This window comes from Castor canadensis, chromosome 2 (genome assembly GCF_047511655.1).
Source record: "Castor canadensis chromosome 2, mCasCan1.hap1v2, whole genome shotgun sequence".
In the NCBI taxonomy this organism is placed as follows: Eukaryota; Metazoa; Chordata; class Mammalia; order Rodentia; family Castoridae; genus Castor; species Castor canadensis.
The window spans coordinates 180,644,293-180,666,179 of record NC_133387.1 but is presented as its reverse complement, the minus strand read 5'-3'; the positions used below and the strand labels follow the sequence as shown (position 1 = coordinate 180,666,179).

The window sequence follows — 21,887 nt, the reverse complement described above, 5'->3', positions numbered from 1 at the left end:
GTTTCCTACAGGTGACACACAGACATTTCTCACAGGCCACTCTGAACCGTGCAGTGACATTACCCTGTTACAGGGCAGGGCAACAAAATTTGGGAGCCTGGTGCTCCAAAGGAAATTCCAGGGCCAGCTTCCTGTTCATGTTTGGAAGGTATGTAAGGAAAAATGGGCCACACTTTTTCTTTTTTACAGCAGCTTAGCCTTTCCCTTACTCTAGACAAAAATGAATGAATGAATAGATTTATATTGCTCTGTACCTCAAAAGAGCATTTAAGGTGGATTTCAAGAGTTTGTGAGGTAGATTACAGCACAAAACCACATAAAGAAGGGCCAAGTGATCAAAACATAGCACACCAATAGCAGGGCAGAGGCAAATGCATCTAGAAAGAGAGAATTACTGCATTTAAGCAATGAGTTTCAGCCCGTCAAAGATGGCTCATGCCTGTTATCCTAGCTATGTGGGCAGAGATCAGGAGGGTCACAGTTCAAGGCCAGCCCAGGCAAAAAGTTCACAAGACCTTATCTCAAACTCTGGCTTGGTGCGGTGGTACGTGCCTGTCACCCTAGCTATGCAAGAAGCATAAATAGGAGGATTGTGGTCAGGGAGGGCCCGGGCATAAATGGAAGACCCTATTCCCAAAATAACTCAAACAAAAAGGGCTGGGGGCATGGCTCAAGTGGTAGAGCACCTGCCTAGCAAGTGCAAGGCCCTGAGTTCAACCCCTACTTCTGCCAAAAAATGGTGAATTTCATTTTAAAAATGCCTAGAAATTAAGATATATCCAACAAAAAGAATTATTGTAAGCTTTTAGCTATGTGATTTCTGTACGATAATGTATTTATAGCCATAATACATAACAGATTTATGTATTGTGATCACTGAGGTGAGGGAGGATTTTCAAGAAGTAGAAGTGTCTGTCAGATTAGAAGCCCTCAGGCGCAGAGGCTGTGCCTTCTCCCTGCTTGTGATGCTCCTTCTCTCCTCCCTCCTCTCTTGCCTCCATTCCCCTCACCTACCCTTCATACCCAGTCTCACCAGGTACACTGCAGTGCCCTTCCTCCCTGGGAATTGTAATCCTAGCTGCTGTTCCCCAGAGAGGAAGAGGAGGCAGTGGGGCCAGCACTTGGGAGAATATGAATTGAAGCTGTAAATCTGTGAAGAAATCTCGTTAATCACGGAATTGTAGAAGAAGTCACTTGATCTTTTCAGCCAACTCCGGGAAAATCCACACATCTACTTAATGCTGACCTTAGATCACCTCTTCATTCAGTACAACAGCTCCTCACCTCCCCCAAAGAGATTTGCTTGCATGGACAAAAATCAGCCTCTAAAATGCTGGGAAATTTGTGAGTTTTTCTTCCCACCCCCCACCTTGTTCTTCAGGTTAAAACACAAATGACAGCCCTGACAAGAAAGGAAGGCACATAAATAAGGAGGCTGTAGTGATGAAAGGGACTTTACAAATAAGGTGACATGTTCTTTGCCAAGTTGCTATAATGAAACCCAGGTTTCAAAGTACTTGAGATCTGTTAATAATCTTAGTCAAAAAATGTTCCTAACACATGCATATTATAAGATTTTTGGAGAATACAAACAAATTCAAGAAAATTCAAGAAAAATAGCAATTACTATCTTCTCTGACGATCTCACTCTCTCTATATCTGCTTGCTCTCTCTGCAAAACTGGAATTATAAATACATATTGTCCTGTAACTTTCTCTCTCTCTCTTTTTTTTTTTGGTTTAATCATGTGCAAGAAATACTTTTTCCATTTTTAAACACACAGAGCTTCAAGAGGATAATTCAGCTCACAGGCATGTTTTTCTGTGTAGCTGCAATTCTTTCTTTCACTCACTGGGCTCTGTGCTGATCCCAATGTGATGAGTACAGCTGGACTCTTGGAGCCTAGAACTCAACAAGGGGACAGATGCTAAATGATGCCACGTGTGGGGAACCGCCTCTGCAAAGTGCCTTTATGTGTTGGTTCCACTGAAAGTCCCCACAGCTGAGATGCACTGATTTGCCAGTGAGACCGACACGGTTTACTCAGCCACCTGCCTGCATGGTTGGGTTATGCTTAGCCAAGGGTCCCCTGTGGTTGATGGCTGTGATGAAGCCAGAGTCAAGTAGCGGAATGACTTTCAATCTCCTTGATTTCTGATGAGAATCTAATTGCCACAGGCTGCCTTGGACCATCAGCCCCCGTCACTTAGGTGACCTCTTTCTTTGGGTACCAGCCCCAAAAAGCGAGAAGAACATTGTCCATTCATAACCCTAGAGCAGGGGTCAGGGAAGGCAGAGTATTCACCATACTAGCCACTGATGCTCACTTCTGATCACTGATGCACGACAGCACACCAGAGTTCCAGAACCTTCTTTTCCCCTATTTCCCCATTTTTTTCTTTGAAAAGAGCTCAGCCCAGTACCACACAAAATTTCAACTACCAAAAATAGGAAGTCATTTCTATTTTAAAAGAAATCCCTAAGAAGTAAAGGCTCTGCATCTTGCAAAGAGTTTAAATAAAAAATGCAGCATCCTGCCACTTAGAGCTAAAAGGAGTTATTGTTAAGATATACCCGAGGCTGACCTTAATAAACCTGGAAAATTTTGTAAGAGGTACTGAGCCCCTTTTTGGTCTAATGTTTCTTTTTCAGAAGTTCAACCATGCCGAGCATAAGGCACAGACCTCCCCACATGCAATATAATTCAGTGTCAGTCCTTTGAACTGGTTGCACTATTGACTGCTCACAAGCTTGTGGTCCACCAGAGCACCTGATTCTTTTCCCTATGAACCTTTCACCTATCTATGAACCTAGCTCTCTTCCTAAATTTGTGCAGTGGAGTTTCCTGGCTTGCATTTGTCTCTGCTGAATAGCAAAGTAAGGTTTCTGACACTTCTCCAATCTAATGGACCAAGTGAACTGAAAAAGTCCAAATGGCAGCTACCCCATATTTGTGGGTGAGGGGGAGTATTGTCCCTAAAAGTAACGAGGGCTCATATCTGTAGGGGGCTTTGCCATCAGAGCAATCATTTCAGAGCTGGATATCAGCAAAAAAAAAAAAAAATCTAATGAGACCATTTAAAGTGTGGGTTGATGTGGTATGTGTGTAAAATTAACAACCCTTTGATAACTGAGCCTCAATCACCCTCCTGAGGTCAATCTGGAAGTCACAGAGAAGGCTGTTTCTGCGGGGCAGTGTGTCAGTTGTGAGTGGGAAGTCACCAAAACCTAGGGATGACCCAGCTGCATCCTAAAATTAATATTGTGTTAAATTAACCCCCGTGTAAATATCATTTTGTAACAGCTGCGTGGGCTGTTTGTGGGAGCAGAAGCAGTCAGGAACATTTGGGGACCTACCTTGGGAGATTTCTCCTCACTTTGGTTAGCCAGTGCCAAACAATCATGGCAAAATCATTGCTTTAATAACAACTGTAACCCCTGTCCCCCCTACTCCCCCCACCAACGATTGATGCTCAGTATATGTTGAGTGCTGAAATCAACCCTGTATATTACCTTGTCTGGTTCTTCCACCATCACTGGCAGTTGAACACCAATAGTGCCCTATGGAACAGATATGGAAACTGGGGCCCAGTATCACAGGCCAGTGGGATTTTCACCTGGGTCTCTCAGATTCCAACAGATTCTCTCTCTGTCTCTCTCTCTCTCTCTCTCTCGTATGTGCATACATGTATGTAGGTCTCTAGTGTGTTACAAGCAAAGTCCAGAAATATTTCCAACTAACAGATCAATATCTATCTGCTGTCTTGACAAGCTGGGTAAGAGGCATCTACATTTTGGTGGAGTTAAGGTCCACCCCCAAACCTACCCCAACAACAGAATGTAAGGAGAGAGAGGGGAAGGCTCTGGTTGAAACGCACCAGAAATGAATCCTCTCCACAGGACATCTGAGCATCATGACCAGCACTCTCTAAACCAGCCTGGATATGAGAAAGGCATCTGCGACCTCACCCTAGGGGCTGGGCCTTGTGGGAATGGGAAGCTGCCCAAATTAACCATGTAGCCCACCTTGTACACGTGTTTCTAACTCCACCAGCCCTCTGATCCTCATTCCAGGGACCCCTGTGGGGACCACAGGGGCTGCTGTGCTGCAGTGTCTCCCAGGGCACCTTGGGGAGAAGTCCTGACACTCATATCGTGTCATGTTGCACAAGTCACACTGAAACAGCTGCTGCCAGCAGGGAATTGAAAGCCAGCAGGGCATTGAAAGCCTTTCAGAAACGTTCAGAAACACGGCCAAGAAACCCATCCCTTCCTTTTCAGAGGAGAAGAAAGACAGGCAGTCAGGTGACAAGGAACGAAAGCCCCTTGGCAAGAAGTGAACCCAACTCCCAGGCCCAGGGAGGAGTGAGAGAGAAAGAATCAAGAAAGGAATCGTCAGTGACTTAGGCTTCCTTCCCAGCTCACAAACAAGATCTGTTGGCTGACCTTCAGGCCAGCTGGGAAATTACACCACACACTGAGCATGTGGATAGGGCCGTCTCTGCCTGTCGCCACTCTGTCCACTGCCCACTCTAAGACCTGGCATAGCTCCCTGGAGCCACTGGGCTTTCACCAGAAGATCCCAAATGAGCACAGCCCGGCTGGAGGACAATGATGGAGCCAATGGATGCAATACCAGGGTGGCTTCGGTGCTGAACTCTGTTCTGGGTCATGAGTCCTGGTTGCTAAGGTGTTGGTCCACCTCCCACCCCTCTGCAGTGCAGGAAAGGGCTTGTGGAACCAGTCCCAGGAGCTCAGGTCTCCCATTTCTAAATGCATATGAAGGACAGATGCTCCGGACTAACAGACCTGCTTGTCCTTGGGATTATACTTTCTTTTCAGTGACCTGACATGTGTCCATCATCTTCAAAGTCCAGTGCCACTCAACCTGGTGCACAATGCAGCCTAAGCTCTGTCTCATTGTCGATCTCTAACTGTCTGGCAGAAACAGTCCATGAGAACCACTCACCCACCATGCCCCGATCTCCAGTCCAACTTGCCATGGCTTTGTTTGAACCATTCACTCTTCCAGGCATGCCCTGCCCCCTCACCTTCCCTTAACCAATCCTACCAATCCTTCCAGGACCAGTTCAAATGGTACCTCTACCATGACACCGTCCCTCTTTTGTCCAAACACAGTTATCTATGAAATATGGGCTTACCCCTTGTTAGGCTCCTGCTACAGTCTCATTTATATCATAGATACATACTTGTAGGATTCGCTTTTTGCCATATTGTAAGTTCCTTTTGTTTATGGAATATTTCTGAACTGCCTTGTGTTCCTCACATCAGCTAGCCCAATACAGGAATACAAGCCAGGTATTTCTTCTCATTATTCTACCAAATTCAGTCCCCACTCTTTTTTTGTTTGTTTTTTAGCAGAACTAGGGTTAGAACTTAGGTCCTTGAGCTTGCTAGGAAGTGCTGTACCACTTAAGCAAAGTTCCAAGATCCCTTCCCTTTTTTAGCTTTAGTTATTTTTCGGCTAGGGTCATGTGTATTTGCTTGGGGTCTGCCTCAGATCACAATCCTCCCACCTGTGCTTCACATATAGCTGGGATCACAGGCATGCAAAACTTGGCTTATTTGTTGAGATGGGATCTCATTTTTTACCCAAGCTGGTCTCAAACTGCAATCCTCCCAATCTTTGCCTCCCAAGTAGATGGGATTATAGATGTGAGCCACCACACCCAGCTCTGTCTCTTTTCTTAAACAGAGTGCTTCTCTGTCTACTTTGAACAGTGATCTTTCTGATTGTCTCTGGCTATGGGGCCTCTGCAGATGGTGGCACATTGGGAACAGTACTTTATAAGATTGCTCTAGGGAGTCACCTGAGAAGGAGGGGAGTTGGGGAGAGAGTCAGCCCACAGTGCTACAGGTCATATTCATGAAGGCTTTCATATATATTGTGTTCTGTGAATTACACTAAGAAAAGCAGAAGCTGGAAAACTAGTTGAGGTTTTTTAGCAGTCCATGCAAAAATCAAAAGCACTTAAAGTAGGGGCATAAGAAATGGGAAGAGGAGAACAGATGCAAGTACCAGTTGAAAAGGAGAAGCAACAAGATGTGAACCAGTGGGAATCATGGGTTATTTTGCACTCACCTGTTATCCATCCTTCTTTCCCTAAGAGAACTCTGGCTGATCGACCTTCCTATGGGGAACCTCCTTTACTATTCACAGGCCATGTAGCTTGAGTGAGGTACATGCATACTGTAAGTTTGGCCAACAAGAACGCAATATCCCCCTAGGACTGATTTGGGGTACCTGTGCCCTACTCCTGGCCAATGGAAGCCTTACTTAGGACTTCTCTAGTGCCATCAGGAGTCAATCTCTCTCTCTCTCTCTCTCTCTCTCTCTTTCTCTCCTTTTTGTTCAGTGTGGTCAAGCTAGAGGAGAAAATCATGTAAAACAAAGCAAAGAGAAAGAGTCCTGTCCTGTTAGCATCTTTAAGACTTTGGATTCTACTGTGCTTGAAACCAGTGAACTTCCCTGTCATGTGAGCCAACCAGCCCATTTTCTTTTGGCTTAAATCAGCTGAGCTGTATTTCTGTACCATTCAGCTGAGAATTCTGATTAGCATAAGGACTGGCAAACGTTGAACACAAGGGAAGCTGAAGCAACAGAAATGCATTGGTGTTAGGGAATCTGGGAGGAAGATGATTACCACCATCCCTTTTCCAAAACACAAAAGACAAAGAGATAATATAAACATCAATATTTAAAAAGCAATACACTGTATGTGGTGAAATTTATGCAAAAAAAATCACCAATATTGGTATGTTTAGAGGAAACAAAGAAAAGGTAGGGAAAATGTCATGATGTTAACTAACAGTAGAAGGTGCAATGCATTATGTTACTTTTGTACTTCATCTTCTCTATCAAGTGACATCTTCAAGTGGAAAAGAATAATACACATACCATAGAAAGAGAAGTGCAGGTGAATACATGAGACAGTGGAGTAAAAGAAATTAACACTCTGAAACTCCGTTCACGTCTCCAGGCCTATTTGGTTGCCAGCCTCAAGCATTGGGGGAATTTGCAGGTGTGACTTACATTAGTCAGGTAATCTTTGAGAATGCAGGGAAAAGAGGAGAGATGCCAAAAGCCAATAACTCAATTTTCGACAAGGGAAAAGGACTGGTTTGGAAACTCTCACACTAAAAGTCTAGCTGCCAGTCCTGCTATGGTTTGAATGTGCACGCTAAAAGTTCCTGTGTTGGAAATTTAACCCCCAAAGCCCTGTGGTAACAGGATTCAGAGGTGGGGCCCTTGGGAGGTAAGCAGCAACAGATGAGGTTATGTGACTGGAATCCCTATGATGAAGTTAGTCGCTTTATAAGGTGAAGAGAAGGGACCTGCACTGGCACGCTTCCCCTAGCTTGCCATGTGAAACTATCTGCCACATTATAATGAAGCAAGAAGGCCCTCACCAGGCGTCAAGAAGATGCCAGCACCATGTTCTTGGACTTCCTGGCCTTCGGAATTGTCCAGCGAATAAACTGCTACTGTATATAAATTAACCAGTTACAGGTATTTTGGTATAGCAACAGGAAATGGATAAAGACAAATCTTCAGCGAAGCTCCAGAGTTGGTTATTATACAACTGAATCTGAATACTCTTAAGCGAATGCTGTGATGCCTGAAAAACAGTGATTTCACATAAAAACAAGGCATGTAACACCACCGTATTTCCCAAGTCTCCAGAAAGCCCACAGGCCTGTCATGATCTGGCACCTGCTTACCTCTCCTTCTTGGTTCCCTACTGCTCCACTCCCTCACCTCCAGCTCACTGGCCATGCATGCACACACACACTCTGCCAAAGCCTCACCAATCTTTAGTCTGTTTCTGGAATGCTCTAAATTCATTTCCTTAACACACTATTCCTGCCACCTGGAGCCCTCTTCCATCCTGTTTTAGCAAATAGGCTACTTCTCATCTATTAGATCGTCTTGAAACAGTCTTCTCAAAAAGGACTATTACTGAGCTGAGGGTATAGTTCGGTACTAGAGCACTTGCCTCAAATGTGTGAGGCCCTGGGTTCGATCCTAAGCATTTCAGAAGAAAATGAAAAAGGACTATTACTATTTCAACCTCTAAAACTCTAAAATGAAGGAAATTACCACTGCCTAGCAAGCTCAAGGCCCTGAGTTCAACACAAGGACTACAAAAAAAAGAAAAAGAAAAAGAAATAAAAGGAAATCAGGGCCAGGGGTGTGGCTCAAGAGGTAGAACACCTGACTAGCAAGCATGAGGTCCTGAGTTCAAACCCCAACAGTGCAAAAAATAAGTTTCAAAAAAAAGAAAAAGGAAATTTTGCAATATGCAACAATATGGATGGAATATCATTGTGCCAAGTGAAATAAATTGGTCACAAATAGACTGATACTGTATGATCCCACTTATATGCGGCATCTAAAAATAGTCAAATTCATAGAACCAAAGTGCAGAATGGTGATTTCCAGGGGTTGGAAGGGTGGGGAAGTTTCGAGTTACTAATCACTGGGCACAAAGTTTCAGTTAAGCAAGAAGAATAAGTTCTAGGTACCTGCTGTACATACTTGTACCTGCAGTCAACAATAATGTATTGCACACTTAAAATTTTAAGGGGGTAAATCACATGTTAAGTGTACTTACAATAAAAATTAAATAAATTGAGATAAAATAAAATGAAAGATTTTACTAAAATAAATCTCACTCAGTCATTCTTAATCCCATGATTTCATTTTCTTCATAGACCATATTCTTTTCTAGAATCATCAATTTATTTACTTCCTTATTGTCTCTCTCCACCCCATGGAACTGTGCTCCCCAGGACAGTAGCCTCAAGTGGCTACTGAGCATTTGAAATGTGGCTGGTCACCACGGGTGAAAATATATACAGAATTTTAAAGACCAGGCATGAGAAAAAGGATGCAAAATGTCTTGCTAATGACAATATTATTAACTTTATCATTATTTTTTATTAATGAGAACATTATTTAATAAACACTATTATGGTTATCAACAAGATATTTTGCATATATTGAGTTATATACAGGGCTGGGGGAGTGGCTCAAGTGGTACAGCACCTGCTTAGGAAGTGTGAGATATATACAAAATAATATTAAAATTACAGTAGTCCCTCTGCTTATCCTTCACTTTCCATGATTTCAGCTACCTGCTGTCAAATATGCTCTAAACATGTTAAATGGAAAATACCACAAATAAAAAATTCATAAGTTTTAAATAACTTATTACAGTACATTATCATAATTGTTCTATTTTATTACTAGTTATTTTGTTAACCCTTACTCAACCTAATTTATATACTAAACTATATCATAGGTATATACAAGAAAATGTAGAATATATACGGCACTATCCATATCTAATGAGCATCTTGAAATGTATTCCCTGTAGATAAGAGGGGACTACTTTATATATATTTACTTAATTATCCAATTAAAAAGTTGTTGATTGAGTCAATAAACTTCCTTTAAAATTAAGGTCATGACAGTGGTACATCTCTGAAATTCTGTATCTTTTCTTTAACGAAGGCAGGTGTAGAAGCTATCATTTGTTCACAGCAAATTCAAGCTTAAAGAGTTATGATCAAGAATGTTGATTTGTAAGCATTGGGATAAGCTACTTTCAGAAAGAGTAAAAACAAGTTCAGAGGATTAGATTTCACTGAATTTGAACCTTATTGGGAATGCACCATTATTTTATATACAACTAAGAAAAAAAATCTGCTAGATAAACAAAGATACACCATTGACCATAAGGTGTCCTTCAATTTTAGAGCTGTTAAAATGTGGGGGAAATATGTGTCATAGAATCAATGTAATATAATACAAAGTTCCTAAGAAATGAAGGCGAAAATCCTCCACTGGCTGTCCAGCCAGACTCCATTTGGACCATATATGCGGAGGCTGTGATTTTTATTTCTCTCATCTCCTCATTCCTTCTTCACTTCACCCTTGCAAGAAGAGAGTCTTTTGTAAGACATGGTAAAAAACCCAATATATTTATCATAGTAACTCCTGAAAATATGCAATGTGAAATGGCTTAAAGGTGGTATTAGAATTGTTCCATTATAAAGAACCTGGAGCAGATAAATGCATGCCTGTGATAGAAAATAAGGAATTTCATCCATCCTTCCAGGGAAGGTTCAAGACATGATGACCATGGATTGAAGAGGTAGGACACCAGAGAGATTGACTTACATGATCAGACAGGATAATCCCACAATGACTGTCTGTACCTGGAGAACCAGAGAACCCAGTAGCAGCTCAGTCCAAGAATCTAGAAACCTCTGAACAAGGGAACTAAAGGCACAGCTTCAGGCTAAGTCTGAAGGGCTGGAAATCCCTAGAGTCCCCCGTGTGAGTCTTCATTAAAAGGTTGAAGAAGCTGGAGTCTAGTGTCCACAGGCAATGGCAGCACGCTCAGGAAGAATGAAGCTTGTATGTGATTGGCTCCTCTTTTTCCAATTTTATTCAGTTTGTCCCCCAACCTATTGGCTGGTGCTAAACAAATTCAGGGTGGGTTTTTTCCCCTTAGTTGTTGTCCCACATGTCAGTCATCTCTGGCCACATCCTCACAGATACATCCATAAATGTGCTTTACTGATCTCCTAGGCATCTCCCAATGCAGTCAAGTTGGCAGTCAAGATTTACCATCACACCTCAGTACATCTTTTGGGCTCTGTGTGCTTGTGGTGAAATCACAGGAAATTGTTTTCTTTCTTGCAATAAATTATGCCCGTACTGTTCCAGAGGTTGCTGGGATATGAACATTTTGATAACTACAGATTAACAGAGATGGTAACAGGGAAACATCTAAATCAATAATTCTCAAGCAATAGTTTGCAAATTATGAGTACTGGAGAGGTATTTTTTCTTGCCACTGAGAGCACATTGGGTCTGTGGGAGCCTGAGCAGGCGGGCTTTGGAACTCCATCCTAGACCCTCTTTTATTGATTTTGTCTATTTGGCTCCCACTCAGGGTCTTCTAAGAGCCCAGTGATGCCTGTACCATTTTCAAATTTTAACACTCCTTACTCACAAGCATATTTTCTAATAGCTAAGAGATATTTTGTAATATCTAAATATACCTTCCTATCTTTAGAGCTAGCTATTAGAGGCTGATGGGCTACAGTAACAAGACAATTGGCTATTTTTAAGGATTCCTTGAATTCAGAGCTCTAGTTCAGTGGTCCTCCTTCTCTTTGTCTTTCCCTGACAATCTTGCTTCTGTGTAAGATTATATTTTCTATCCATAGATTATTTGGCTGAAATAATTTTGAAAACCACCATTCTAAAAAGGTGATTCTGAAACATGTTCAAACATTGTTATAACTTGATAACATAACATCACTGAGATTACAATATAGATTCTTGGGTCTCATCCCAGACCTACTATGTCAGCCTCTCAGGCTATTATCCAGGAGTAAATCTGATTGCTTAGCAAAAAGATGAGCTGTCCATCCCTGGAAGTGTTCTAGTAATGGCTGGAAGATCAGATTTCTGCAAAGTTAATGAAAATTCCTTTATTGGGAGTTACTTGGAATTAGAGAAACTTCCTAAATATTACTTCCAAAGCTGTGAATCTCTGATTTATGAATAGAGGTTAGGATTCCTCTCCCCAAATCTCTTCCTTAGGACCAGTGGGCTAAAACAATGAAAGTCCAAGCACTCAATGGAGTGGTAACTATTCCAGGAATATTTCTACTACTTTAATGGGAATAACACTTTAAGGTAATTATGCACTGTTTCTGATATATTTCCCAGACAGAAAAAATCAATATAAGGAATGGAGAGAAACAATGGCACAGATAATTCAAATTCATCTTCTGGTTGAGATGATAATAAATGCTTACATTTGAATATGAAATACATATTGATTTATTATAAACCTGCTAATGAAACTTAATTAGCAAGAACCAACTCAGCAGAAGTTATAACACTTCCCAGCTTCTTCTCTTTTCTCTCTACCTCATGTTTTTTTTCTCCTCACACAATGCCAGACATAGATCACATAAACTTTGAGGTTAAACATGACACCCTCTGTCCCTCTGCCTCTCCCAACTGTAGGATCTAATTATGTAGGTTCAATCCTGCCCCATTGCTAAGCCAATCCTGACCAATTTGTGCATGTATGTGTTCCTTCATCCAACAAAAATTCATTGAGTCCTTGGTTTGAAACCTGTCCTCTATTATGTGCTGAGAATAGAAATATGAAGGATATGAATCCCTACTCCTTCAGATAGAGAGGCAACTAGGAAGTCTAGCAATCAAGCCTTCATAAATCCAGTGTCTAATTATGAGCCCTTCTGTGCATTATACTTTTGTTAATCCCAACCACACATGCCCAAGTCAGCCAATGGGGTTTCTGCCTCCATTTCTCAATGGTGCTCCAGCTCCTACAGACCTACCTTGAGCCATGTCCCTTGGTTGAAGCCCTACTAACAGATCTCACTTCATTCTCCAGGGGCCAAACTTTAAAAAAGGATGGAATTGAGAGGTCCTCTTGCCCTCTCTCCCTCCACATCCTCCTGATTCCATTTGTCTGATTTGTTGTAAGTAGAGTGTCCTAGATTTCATCAATTTGAGAATAGAAATGGAATCAGTAACCATAACAACCCATTTTTGGTAGTATTGACTATTGTAGGTATGGCTTCTATTATGTGTTAGGAAGTTTGCATTAGTCCATTTTCTGCTGTAATAACAAAATACCAGAGACTGGATGCTTCAAAGGAAAAAAAAAGTTGATTTTAGCTCACAGGTCTGGAGGCTGAAAATCTCAGATTAGGGGACCCTATCTGTGTGGTGTCTGATGTGGGAGCACTGGCTCCCATGTGCAGAAGGGGGCAAGTTCATGGAGTAGTGCACTTTGCAAAACCATACTTTCACGAGAACCAACTCCACAAGACCAGCATTAATCCCTTCCAAGGATGGAGCCCAAGTGACCTAATAATCCTGCAGTAGGCTCCACCTATTAAGGAATCCATCACTTCCACACCACCACACTGGGAACCAAGTTTCCAGCACGTGAACCTCTGGGGACCACACACACTCAAACCTTATTTAAATCAGAGCAAACTTTTGTGTGGTTTTTTTTTCTTTTTTTTTTTTTACATTTTCCCCTACATGCTAATAATTGCTAGACCTAGAAACCATAAGAAACTGTTAGGATGCTGTCCTCAAAATTGTCTCCCTTCCTTTTTTAGTAAAATTTTTTCCCAGGGTCATATGCCTGGTTATTTCTTCCTTTGGGATAAATTCTGAGTCTTGGCTCCTCACCAAAATTGACTTTTCCTAGCTACCCAATCAATTTGCCAATTTTTCCAAGGCTCGTCAGCTACCCATAACACACTCACATCAGGCTCCTTGGGACATTTACATTGCTTATACCAATTACAAGTAGTTTGAATTATGTCACTTTCCATCCCCAAAAGATATACTGAAGTCCTTATTTGGAAATAGAATTGTCACAGATGTAATTAGCAAAGATGAAGTCATATTGTAACAGGGTGGCTCCCTAATTCAATAAAACTGGAGTCACAATAAGAAGAGAGAAATGTGGATGCAAACATGAACAGATGGAAGAAGATGTGAAGGCTCACAGCAAGAACAGTGTGCAACGACAAAGACAAAGGTTGGAGCTAGGCAGCTGCAAATCAAGAGAGCCTGGGACAGCTGGGAGCCTGGAAAAGTCAAGGATGGATTCTTTCTACAGGTTTCATCGGGAGCACAGCCCTGTGATTGGATTTCTAGCTTCCAGAGCTGTAAGACAATGCATTTCTGTTGCCAATGCTTGTGGCGCTTTGTTACAACAGTCCTAGGAAACTTACACGTGTGCCATATTGCCCGCCTGGCTGACCCACAAGGGGATGCAAAGACAGGAGGGCAGAGACTGGGGCGCTGTTATGTTGGGAAACTCTGTGATGACGTATAATCCTTTTGACCCTCGGGCTTGCTCATTCCCTTTTCCCATTTGGTTTGATAACAGCAAAATCTTTCTATCTTCCTGACTCACATCTTTCTGGGGACATAAAAGAACGGCAACTGCTACTGTGTGCAAGATTTGTTCTAGCATCCTCAGGGTTGTAGGCTGCACAGAGAGGGAAAAAAAAACCTGTCAGATAATGTACCATCAATCATATTCCTAGATAATAGATGTTCACTCTCTATAGTACATTTGCTTTTCAGCTGTTTATCTACCAGTAGTGCTGATCCATGCCTCCCTTCTCACCTTGTGAAAATAGATAAGGGATGAACTGTTGCTTCAGGACTGAGCAAAATTAATTTACCTTCAGGGGAAATGGACCTAACACCAGGGCTCCAATGAACAAATTACAATGGTGTACAGACTCACAAAGCTTGGAACAGTGAGAATTCTCTCTTGCAAGTGTAGAAGAGATCTTAAGGTCATTTTGAAAAATAAAGTGTTTTATTATAGAAACAAAAGTTGGATGTGTCCAGAGACTATGGCCAGAGAAAGAAGACTTTTAGAAGCAGAGACAGGAAAGCACTCCGTCTTTGCTCTCTACCTATCTCTCCTCCCATCTGTGACTGGTTTATGTTTTCTGCCTGAAGACCAGTTTTCTTGGTGGAAACAGCCCCCAAGTTCACACGTTATAGGTCTAGATTAACCTTGTCTCAGTGCCAATTCCTAATTCTTAGGAAGGAATGTTTGCTCAGTTTTAATCAAGAGTCCATCTCTGCACCAGAAGGTTCAGATGAATGGGATAAGGCCACCAGCTGGCAGGTTCACGAATCTGAGATGTGACCATAAATGCCAGTGTCAGGGGAAATGCACCAGCAAGCAAACAACCCCAAGGCCACTTTTTACCAAGATACCCTCACAAACTTCTCTAGTGAGCCTCATTAACATAATAGTAATGTGTTCAAGAGGAGAGTAGAAACAGACCAGATAATCAGCTTTGTTCTCCCTGGGTGAACTCACACGTGGAATTAGGGCATAGATCCTAGTGACGGACACGATGCCATACTTGGAATTGCCCTTTTGGCTGCTCTCTCCCTCAGCATAAGTCCTCTGGCAGGACATCCATTAGTTGTTTAAGCAAATAAGCTTCTATGAACATCAAAAGCCACAGGGAAAGAAAGCAAAAGCTGAAAGAAGTCACTGAGCACGGATTCTAAAACTGGAGCTGAATGAGTTGGGTTAAAGGGAGGAAATGGTTCTTCTGAGTCAGAGGATAATGTCTTGAGAGATGGATTAATTGTCAAATGCCCCCTCACCACTTCCTTCTAGAGAATGCAATGTTGGGTACAAGAACACAAATTATTGTACAGAAGGAGCTAAGTTCACATCCTGGCCCCACTTTAACATGAAGACTTGGACAGGTTATTTACCTTTCTAAACCACAGTTTCCCCATCTGTGATGTGATCACAATAGTACTTTCCTTTCAGCACTGTTAAGTGAAAACTTCCAGGGCAAGTGTTTAGCACAGTGTCAGGCTCAGTACTCACCACTGGCTATTAGTGCTGCAGCCACACTTGATGTAGCACCTCTCACTGGCTTCTCTGCAGCCCAACCACTCTTTTCTCCTATGACTTGACTTTATGAGACAGAGAGAGCAATCTCCAGAACACAAATCCTTACACCTCAGATGACAAAAGATGTCCCCTATCCCAACATTAGGGTTAGGAGAAAATGCACCAGTTTATAAATTAGCTTTCTCATAAAACTGTAACTACCATGAGGTCCTACAGCCTGTGACTTTGGCCTCTCTATAACTGAGCTGGGTATGTATACAGGAATGGGGAGGAAATTTAGAAATGGGAGAGAAAACAGAGGAAAGAAAAATATTATTAGCATTTTAGTAAATCAATCACAGATGGCCTTCAAAAATTAACCCAAAAGCAGAATGCTCATTTTCAGAAAGCGCCTGCCTTCTTAAAATAATCTGGAAAATTCACAAGAACATCATCCATGTAAGTGATCACCACTTCAGCTAGAAATGTACTGGGGGAGGGAGGCTATGTTCTTTGTTCTTTCCATCTTTGCTGCTTCCATTTTTGTTGCCAACAGTTGATAAGAGAATGGCATCTGGTAACTCACTGGATATGGACAGGGGTTCAATCTTTCACCCTGGACATGGAGCTGGTCCATGCAGAGCTAGCTTCCCTGCAGGAGGGTGCAGAGAGGAAGGGTGTCTCCTTGATCCAGGACTCAGCTGTCACCCAAGGGCATCTGAACTGCCTTCCCAATCCTGCCTCCCATACCCAGTGTCCCTTTTCCACTGAAGCGCTGTTTATTGTGTAATTAATGAAAGGTAATGGCCCTTTGCAGATACTTCACCAGGCAGCCCCAAATTTAAACTCACACTGCTGATTAAGATGGGTTCTTCTCCCCCTCTCTTAATCACCCAGTTCTGTAAAACATTTTTAAAGCTCATGGGGCTTTAAAAATATCCTGGGTTATTAATCTCAGCATAGTATACCCTTCTTTCAACTAACATTGCTACAAACACACACACACACACACACACACACACACACACACATCAGGCTTACCAAGGGGAAGGGAGCCATGCATTTCTCTTTAGGCTTATTACTTGTTTTTTCCTAGAGGAAAAACTCAGGAAGAGCTCCTGGTTGGGTAGCCAGGGCCCCAGGCATGGCTTGAACTTAACACTTCCAATACATAGTTAAAAATCATGGCTAATGCTTCATGGACATAAATATTTCAAAACCACTTGCTTTCTGCCCTGCCAGATGGCTGCATTTCACACTTCCAATTGTGTCAAACTCCATAAAAACCTCAGTGACTCAAATTTTGTGGTGGGGTTTGTGATCCTGAAATAGGAGTTGGGGAAGTGAATGGGTAATATAGCAAAGGTTTTTCCAACTTAAAAAAAATGTTTTTAACGGCCTGAGTCCCACATGCTTCACTTGAGCAGCAAAGCCAACCACATGGATGCTGTTCACAGGTATTCAGCAGCAAAAAATTCTAGTTTGCCAACATTATCATTGAAAGTTCTTCTCATGTTAGACTTTGCCTCATCCATGCTGACTCCACCCTGGCTCAAATCCTGTGTGATTTCAGTCACCCTTGTCTTCTCTTGCTCTTGAAGGGAAGACAGCATAGTCTTCAAGATGGGCTGTGCTCTTTGAGCTCCTTCATGGTAGACACAAATCTACACACAACCTAGCAGTGCTGAGAGGTACAGGTCCTTGGAACCTTAGGCTACTTCCCTTAGGTCTTGTGCTGAGAAAGGCATCAAGATAGTAGAAAATTTAAGTATCAATTGCTCTTACGTTTATTAGTAGTGGTACTGTGATCATCATATAAGGAAAATACATCCATTAAAGAATATTAGAAAATAAAAATAAGGAAGTCAAAACTCAGTATGCACACACACACACATATACACACAAACCGAATCTTATAATACACAAAAAACCCACTACTAACATTAGTGTGTACTCTTTCAGGCTTTCTCTTTGCATCACTACATAGCAGTTGGCCCTCTATATGTGTAGCTTCTGTATTTGTGAATTCAACCAATTGTGGATCAAAAATATTTTGGAAAAAATGCATCTGTACTGAACACGTACACACTTTTTTCTTATCCACACTCCCTCAATGTGAATTCAAGCAATGGTGGATCAAAAATATTTTGGAAAAAAATGCATCTGTATTGAACACGTACATACTTTTTTCTTATCCACACTCCCTCAATGATACAGTGGAGCAACTATTTCTGTAGCATTTACACTGTATAAGGTATTATAAGTAATCTGGAGAGGATCCAAAGCATACAGGAGGATGTGCATAGGTCCTATGCAAACGCTATACAATTTTACATAAGGATTTTGAGTATCTGTTGGTTTTGGTATCATCAGGAGCCCAGAAACCGATCCCCCATGGATACTGAGTGATGACTGTAATTAAGAAAGCCTAATTTCCCTCCTGTATATGTGTCCACAGTACAGTTCATGACACTGGGTTCATGCTATATCTGTGTTTAAACTTGCTTTCATTTGACAATGTATTGTGGGCCTCTCTCCAAGACTTACAAACCTTTCTGAACTCATATATACACACACACAGAGTATCAAGGTAACACGCAAATTGGAGGAACTTCGTCCCCCAAACAGTCCCCACAGATGTCAAAAAGTTTGGTGTTATGATGAGTTTAATAAAAGCAGGAGAATAATTCCCTGACCCCCACATCTGATTCCCTAGATGCTCCCAGTCTCAGCTCTGGTTTACCCTGGATACGAGAGTGGTCTAGGAAGGGGTCTCCATCAGAGGCAGTATGAGAAGAGGCTAAGCTCAGTACCACAAGGACAGGAAGATTGACACTAACACTCTTGGAGTGTCAGCTATGGCAGATATTCCAAAGCAGAGGTCCTTGTGCTCACCTATCCTTGATAAGGCCAGGCAGCCAGCATAGAAACAGAAATCAGTACAGCTGTGGATACTGCTTCCCTTCCTAATTAGCATGAGAAATGTCACTTCCTTGGCAGACCCACTGCCTCTGTCTCTCTGGCTATGAAACCAGTGGGGGAGTTTTAGCAGCTGGAGCCTCCTCTAGCCAACCAGTCTTTCCCTAAACTCAAGGGAGATGCCACCATCCTGTGCTCTCTGCCAACAAGCCTGGCAAGGCAGCTGCTCTGCTGAAACCACCGCCTCTAAACAACTTTCTCTGGGGACAACTCCCTACTTGACAGGCAACCTAAATCACAAGGGGTCTTTCTACAAGGTACCTAAAGTTCTTGTGACCTACAGGGGCCTTTGCACAGAAGCCATAATGTTCCTGAGCCCCACATGCATCCTACACACAGCACACTCACTACTCTCCACAGAACATACACTACTAACGTGAACGAACTGAGCATCCTTCAGCCACACATACATTTATCAAGTATTGGTGGGAATGCTGCTACTGGCCGCGAACAGGGCTCGCTCCAGTTGCCTTGCCCCCGACCTGGGATTGAGACAACTGATCACTCCTGGTGAGTGTATCCACGAGGTATGAATTTAGCCACTATCTCCCCCTTCCCAGCCATTTCATCCACTCCTTGACCAACCTCAGTGAAAATTGAGCCCAGTTAAGTATTCATATGAACTCACAATCTGCACCTATCCTCCCCAAATGGCTCAAACTCATTCATCTCCTCCCAGTTATCTTTATTCCATTAAATATAGTACCCCACACTAACTCATCCGGGGGAGAACCCTGGAATTGTACAGAACAGCTGATTCTCAGAGTTGCAAGAAAGACAGAAAGACAGCACGGCTACCTAACACCTGCCAGCTTAAGATGCACAACATACATAGTGACATAGTAAAATCCAGTCTTTTCTTTGCAGCATAATATGACAGGAAGATCATGTTCACATGGCAGGAGTGCTGACCAAGCCATGGTCATGTGCTTACCCCTGGGCACTGGGGTAGTGGACACACCATGACCAATGGTTTCTCTAGGATCACATGGAATTCAGAAGGACTCCCAAAAGATAAGCAGTATCGTTATCAGAAGAAGGAACAGAGGGTTATAAGGATGGATAAAACTATAATCAAGTTCCCTTAGAAAAAAGTTAATGAAGAATTGGATCTAAGGGGCCAGAGACAGACTCACCAACTTTTTACAGAACAACTTTTGAAAAGTTAGAATGAATTAGATCTGGTAGTAGATTAGAAATTGGAAAGAGAGGAGAAGGGAACAGGAAGATTTCTGTGCCCAGAGGTAAGCACACGGCCACCAGTTTCCTCTGTCTGCCTGGTGAACTTATACCTAGTCGAGAGGTACTACATCTTTGGTGCTGGTGAAGTGGCTCAAGTGTAGAGTACCTGCCTAGCAAGTATGAGGGCCTGAGTTCAAACCCCAATACCACCAAAGGAGAGAGAAAGAGAGAGAGAGAAAGATACTATGATGCTATGTCTTCAAGCCAATCTCCTTTTTGGGCCCACTATATCCTATATATACCCTTATTATAGTCTGTGCAATTGCTTATTTACATGACAGTCTCAGCTCCTGGACTCAAAGCTTATTGGGGATTGAGGCTTATGTCTTTTTGTAAGACTTTGAGCTTATAGCACTTAGCGCACATAGCACAGTGCCAGGCATATGGTAAGCACACAGTAAATGTTTGATATATGAATATTTGAACACATTAATGAATAAAATCCAGCTAATGAGTGTACCCAGAGGGCAGCATGACTCAGGAAGTCATATCAACTATCACATTTAAACACATCTAGGGCAAGCAGGCCCTACTATTTTCATGTTTATCACTCTCCTTCCCCATCCCTTCTCCATCTTGTCACTGTGCTGTTTCAAACTGAAGGGCATTGGAGAAGAATAACTAATGAAGCAAAATTAAAATTTACCTTCCAAACACCCCGAACGCTTTAGAAAAAGTCACTTATTTGGCTTCTCATTATTCAAAAACATTCTCAAGCAGTGAAGAGTAGCACAAAGACAGTCTGTGTCCACTAAATCTTGGCTCCATGAAGACCAGGACATGTATGCCTTCTTCATGATGATGTCCTCAGGCTGTTAGAAGACACCTCCTAAATATGTACTGCATGACTGAATGACGGACTGGTCACATGTCAAAGCAGAGCAAAGAATACCCTCGACTTGACTGCACTTAAAGCGACAGAGGTCAACATGAGAAGGAGATCAGGAACCAGTGTAAAGATCAGTTAGAGATGAATCAACATGGGTCATAACACATGGGTACACGAAAGCAACGTTTGGAATCTCTCTGTATAGCTGTCCTTAACTCAACTAGCAAAAACGCTCTGTCTTCCTTATTATGCTTGTGTTTTTTCTTCAACAAAATTAGTGATAAAGGCAGAACAGGACCTGCCTGGAACTGAGGGGAGGAGGGGAGGACTGGAGCAGCGGGGAGAAATGACCCAAACAATGTGTGCACATGTGAATAAATGAATAATTAAAAAAAAAAGAATATGTCATCTAAACCTGCCCAAATGCTGTTTTCTAAAGCATGATGACAACTATTCATTCCTCTTGTCATAGCTTTGCCATTTTTTTTTTTTTTGCGGTACTGGGGTTTAATTTAAACTCAGGATCTATACCTTAAACCACTCCACCAGACCTTTTGTAAAGGGTTTTTTCAAGATAGGGTCTCACAAACTATTTCCCTGGGCTAGCTTTGAGCCACAATCCTTCTGATCACTGCCTCCTAAGTAGCTTGGATTACAGGCATGAGCCACAGGTACCAGGCAGCATTGCCATTTTTTAAGTTGAGCTCAAGACCCAACCCTGACTTCAGCCTTATCTGATAGAATCTTGGGGGTCAGGCCATCCATGACATCTGGCTCTATTTACCTTTTGGGGTGACAACACCCAAAGATTAACATAGGGAGGTAGTTGGCATTCAAATCCACCTGATAGTTTCTCAACAAAGGGGAATAGGACAGGATCTCTGTCCTCAAGCAGACCAGGAGAGCATCAAAATGTACCAGCTTGGGCTGATGGAGTGGCTCAAGTAGTAAGAGTACCTGCCTAGCAAGCGTTAGGCCCTGAGTTCAAATTCCAGAGCCGCCAAAAAAAATGCACCATCTTAACTGGTGCACAGCTTAACTCCAACTGGATGCCAGTGGAGTGAGTCAATTTTGAGATGAACAATATATTTGTAATATTTGATGGCCCTGGTGATTCTAAAGGAACTTGTGCAAAGTTGGGGAAGGCAAGGAGGCAAAGAGCAAGTAAGTGAAATAGTTGGGAAAGGGAGGCATAAGAAGAAGCTTCCCAGAATCCTAAATCAAGGATTAATTACAAAGTTAAACTCAATGAGAAGATGACTCTTCTTTTCTCTGTCACTAACTGGTCAAACCTGAGGTATGAGGGAGAACTGAAGACCACAGGTTGCAGAAGAATAAAAAAGTGAGGACGG

The 21,887-nt window shown here is 42.3% G+C and overlaps 1 long non-coding RNA gene across 1 annotated transcript in view; it reads right to left on the bottom strand.

Annotated features, from left to right (window-relative positions):
* The window catches only part of LOC141420887 (uncharacterized), a 57,928-nt gene extending 37,370 nt beyond the window's left edge, over nt 1–20,558 (bottom strand). Inside the window, exon 1 of the long non-coding RNA XR_012445592.1 lies at nt 20,353–20,558. This is a non-coding gene — a long non-coding RNA (uncharacterized lncRNA). The remainder of the gene's footprint in view (nt 1–20,352) is intronic.
* Between the last annotated feature and the right edge of the window lie 1,329 nt (nt 20,559–21,887).